The following is a 5,092-nucleotide window of genomic DNA, read 5'->3' as shown; positions in this document are numbered from 1 at the left end:
CTACTGACAATAGCCACTCGGCTTTCAGCTCTAGTCCCGAGGGCAATCTAAGAGTTGCTCCATCTGGCCGACTGTCACAGTTGCTTTTGAAGCTATGAAGACATCTCTAGGCCATGTGGAAGTCCTACTGGTCTGCTGAGGATGAACTACCCTGTACGTGCCTTGGCTTGCTCATGTCTAGGCTCTGTTGTGCTTCTCATCCAGGGGCACTCAAGCCCTCATGGACTTGCAGTGCTATGCTTGGCTATATGTATCCCCAGGAGCTATGTACATCTGCTCCTATACGTCCCCATAACCTGCTCCATGACCGTGTTTACCGGCTGTTGAAGATATAATACTTGGATTATGTGCACAAATGCTGGAATCTATGGCATCCTACCGTCGATGGAGGCTGGGACTGCCTGAAGGCTGATTCTCAATCAGGGCCTCCTCTCCTGCATATGTAGGCTGTGCAAACCTCCCCATCAGGTTGACAAGGAGGCTTGATTGCCCCAAACTGAATGCCTGCCAGTCGGACCAACTGGGCTGTAGTACTGGTGTGCTGGCTGTGCCACCCTCTGTTACTCCACAGAGTAGCCTATCCATTACTGATGTAGCTGCCAGAATGGCACTGTAGGGTGTCCTATCTGTCCTGCCCGTTCGTGCATGGTGGCCTACTTGTTTGCGTAGCTGGGTGCATGGCAACCCACAATATCTTGTATGTGGCAGCCCACACTGTCTTTCCTGTCTTTGGAAACCCCTTAGCTGCCCTGCTTTGCCAACTATCCTTTGAGGCAAGAAAGATTAGCTAGCTATCTCAATACGCATCATACTAGGCAGTGGATGGATGTGCCATAATACTGCCAATATCAGTCCACCATCTCTGTTCTGGCTTTTCCCATGCTTGTTCTTTCACTCTCGTTGCCTCAATCTTCTCTTCCTCCTGCATGTGAGCATCTGCATATATGTTAGACATCAAGACATAAGATGCAGCATCCTGTTCATCCAATTGCACTGCATGGTCAAACGCCAGTCTTCCAAGCTCCACATGACCCCACTTTTGACAAGCACCCAACAACGTATGCCACACCACATTATCAGGATGGAAAGGCATCTTCTTCACCATTGTTAATGCCTTGTCTAATTGGCCTGCACGGCAAAGGAGATCCACCATGCAAGTGTGGTGCTCAATAGTTGGAGTGACACCATAAACTTTGCTCATGGACTCAAAGTAATTCTGACCCTTATCAACAAGACCCATGTGACTGCAAACTGTGAGAATAATAGAAAATGTGACCCCACCTGGGTTTATGCCTTCTCCTCTCATTCTCTCAAGCATCTGGAAAACAATTTCACTTTCTCCTAGCTGGGCATATCCTGCAATAAATGCATTCCATGACACACCATTTCGAACAGGCAGTTTTTCGAACACTTCCTGTGCTTTTGCAAGTGAGCCACATTTGGCATACATATCCACCAAGGTGCTGCCAACAAAAGGATTTACTTCCAGCCCCTTTCTGGCAATGTTGGCATGCATTTCTCGGCCCTTGTCTATGGCTCCTATGCTACCACAAGCTTTCAAGCTGCAGACAAATGTGACGGCACTTGGAGAGACACCCTCCAGCTGCATCTGTTCAAAACAGACCAGCGCTTCCTCACCAAGTCCACGTTCTGTGTATCCTGCAATTAGTGCAGTCCATGAGATCTCATTACGAACTCGCAGCTTGTCAAACACTTCCTGTGCTTTTGCAAGCAAGCCACATTTGGCATACATATCCACCAAGATACTCCCAACAATAAGATCTCTTTCCAACCCCTTCCTGGCAATGTCGGAGTGCATCTCTTGGCCCTTGTCTAGGGCTCCTATGGTGCCACAAGCTCTCAAGCTGCAAACAAACGTGGCAGCATTTGGAGAGAGACCCTCCATTTGCATTTGCTCAAAATAGTTCAGTGCTTCCTCACCAAGCCCCTGCTCGGCATATCCTGCAATCAATGCATTCCATGAGACCTCATTTCGAACTGGTAGCTTGTCAAAAGATTCCTTCGCTTTTGCAAGCAAGCCGCATTTGGCATACATATCCACCAAGGTGCTGCCAACAAAAAGATCTCTTTCCAGACCCTTTCTAGCAATCTCAGCATGTATTTCTCGGCCCTTGTCCATAGCTCCTACGCTGGCACAAGCTTTCAAGCTGCAAACAAATGTGACAGCATTTGGAGAGATACCCTCTAGTTGCATTTGTTGAAAGCAGTTCAGTGCTTCCTCACCGAGACCATGTTCTACATATCCTGCAATTACTGTAGTCCACGAGACTACGTCTTGAACTTGCAGCTTGTCAAACACTTTGCATGCTGTTGCAAGCAAGCCACATTTGGCATACATATCCACCAAGGTGTTCCCAACAATAAGATCTCTTTCCAACCCCTCTCTAGCAATCTCAGTGTGTATTTCTCGGCCTTTATCTGCATCCTTTAGCCTTGAACAAGCCTTCAGTAGGGCCACAAAGGTATACTTGCTAGGATGTACAGAGTCCTCTTGCATTTTCTGGTAAAGCTCGAGGGCCTGTTGTGATTCCCCACATTCAATATAACCCATGATTAGAGAAGTCCACGAATAGACATTCCGATCGACCAACCTGTTAAAAACCTGCTGAGCATCACATATTCTTCCAACTTGCACCAGCATTGGCACGAGGTAGTTCCCAAGAGATCTATGATAGTCCAACCCACTTTTGCATATGTAGGCGTACAAGCGATTGGTATAAGTTATATTTTTCTCTGTTCTACACTTATGCAAGATGCAAGTAAGGTTCTGAACCGAAGGTTTCTGGCGCATCCGTTCAATAGACGTGAGGGCCTCCTCTAAGGAAAGCGTTTCCAGGCCGCTCTTCCCTAAAAGTTCTTGTGCTTTAAATGCATTCACCTGTGGTCCAGCACTGAAGCTGGCACTGCCACACTCCATCAAGCCACGGTCTTGCAAGTTCGACCAGGCCTGACCAATGGATGCCTTCCCCGTGTGCATTCCTTTGTTTCTTGACTCCTGTTTCTCGAGCATGCCGTTCATCCAACCTGGATTGTACGGGCCGTCTATCCATAGCGACTCTTGGGTCATCTCATGCGTGACATCTGCAGATCTTGATGATTCAGAACAGACTCGTCACACTAGCCAATTTACATGTTTGCCAAGCATAGTTGCACGCTTTCGATTTTCCAGTTGTTCCATCACTGAAAAGGATGAGTGAAGTATTCCTATAAGCTCTCGGTCCGTGAAGCATCACCGCAATCAAAACCAAGACCCAGAAATGGGTGTCGTCATAAACAGAACTCTTTCCGATGGCACTCATTATATACCTTAAATCTACACCGTCATGGCGTTATATACGAAGTCTGTGAGAATAAAAATCGTGCTATCATCGTGATGTCTGCACAACTCCATAGTAGTGCGTTTTCTAACGCTGTTCTCTTGTACTGCAACCTCGCCATCTGCCATGTAGCTTGTGTTCCTTTCTGGAAATTGGAAATCGATCAGAACTGCTCATGGTGAAGCTGCTGGCTTGGAGATGTTCCATCTTTTCAGCTCCTCTCCATTTGCAAAAAGTTGCTCCTAATGATATGCCAAGTGGCAGGACGCTCTTACGGCCGGCCGGGAAGTGGCTGGACATGCGGACCATTGCATTTCCCGAGCGTTGAGACTCCGAAGGAAAGCGCGAACTGGCAGCATGGGCGACTTGACCAACACGTGTCAATCAGCAGTTTTTTTAATGCTTAGTTTGGCGTGAGTTCGGTTGCGCTTATGCTTGTGAGTAGTGGTGCCATGTGGGTTTGTGCATGTTGGTGGATTTTTATTGGTTGGTGATTCATGCGTCTATGGTTATTAGAGATTTTGAATGTTCATTCGCATGCGTGTGTCATTTTGGTTTCGTCGTTCTTCTCTCGACACTGAAGTGGAACCGTGTCTTGTGCTTCACGCTCTGGTTCTTCAATGTCCGGCTCCAGATTTAATGCTCTTGGGTGTGCTGGTTTATCTATGATTGACGGGCTCTATGTGTTGGTTGTGCGTCTGCGATTAAGGAGCTCTATGTGAGGTGGTGGTTGTGTTGGTTTGTTTTTCGCGTGTCCGGTATGGATTCGGTGGAGGATGTGCCTTCTTTCTTGCTCGGTTTAAGCTAGGCGAATGTTGCTGGTGATATTTTGGTGGCCTTTGATGTCGATGGTGTTGATGTTGCGGTTCTACTAGTTGGTGCTGGGATTTGGTTGTGTGTTTGGGTGAGGAAGGTGATGATGGTCATTATGATGTTGTTTTCGGCTCTGGAGGTGTTGCATGAAGTGGGGATTAGGGTTGTGACAATTTGCTTTTTGCTGTGGTTGTAGTTTTGTTTTGTGATTTGTGTTTTAGTTCGTTTTTATTGTTGTTTTGTGTTTTTCAGGTACCCAGGTTGGTGATTGTGTTGTTGTAGGGTCTAGCGCTAGGTTTCTACCTTTGGATCCTGCTTTGGAGAAGGAGGTTGAGGATGGTGGTTTCTATCGGAGTTCGGATAAAGATAACTAGGCCAGCAGGCTTAGGTTTGATGCATGGCAGTTTGTCGAGGGTCTGGACGTTTCTATTCCACTTGAAGAGTTAGATCTGAAGCTTTTCAGGGATTTGCTTACTACATTCATTTTTCAGGTTTGTAAGAAGAAAGAGGAAGATGGATTGTATCTACCAGCGACTGTTGTGGCATTGTTCAAGTCCTTCAATCTGATTATATGTAGGTACCAGGACTATCGGGTTGCTGCAAGTGGTGTTGTCAAGGTGATGTTTTACCACCACCTTGATATTTTCCAATCTACCTTTTTCATTTAAGCTATACATCAACCCTCCTCTTGGTCTTGTATTATTGTTTGGGGGTTGCTTTAGAGGTATAGAATCAAATATTAGCCTTCTAGCCTTCATGGTTGCAGGGACACTAATTTAGTCCATATCTTTCTAGCTGTGCAGGGAAGTAGGGCCTAAAGTCCCACATTAAACCCATGAAACTATGTTTCAAGCACTATTTTCCATCAAATTGTCTTGCAAATTGGAAGACCACCATGTGTATAACTCCCAAATAGGGAGAAAACTTTCAACAAAACTAGG

The 5,092-nt window shown here is 46.3% G+C and overlaps 1 pseudogene; it reads right to left on the bottom strand.

Moving 5' to 3' along the window:
* Nucleotides 1-848: 848 nt before the first annotated feature.
* Nucleotides 849-3,609, bottom strand: LOC147904588 (putative pentatricopeptide repeat-containing protein At3g01580; annotated as a pseudogene).
* Between the last annotated feature and the right edge of the window lie 1,483 nt (nucleotides 3,610-5,092).

Source organism: Dipteris shenzhenensis, chromosome 2 (assembly GCF_047967505.1).
Source record: "Dipteris shenzhenensis isolate YYH24624 ecotype China chromosome 2, Dip_SZ_1.0, whole genome shotgun sequence".
Taxonomy (NCBI): Eukaryota; Viridiplantae; Streptophyta; class Polypodiopsida; order Gleicheniales; family Dipteridaceae; genus Dipteris; species Dipteris shenzhenensis.
The sequence above is the reverse complement of the archived record's forward strand: the minus strand, read 5'-3'. Positions and strand labels throughout refer to the sequence as shown.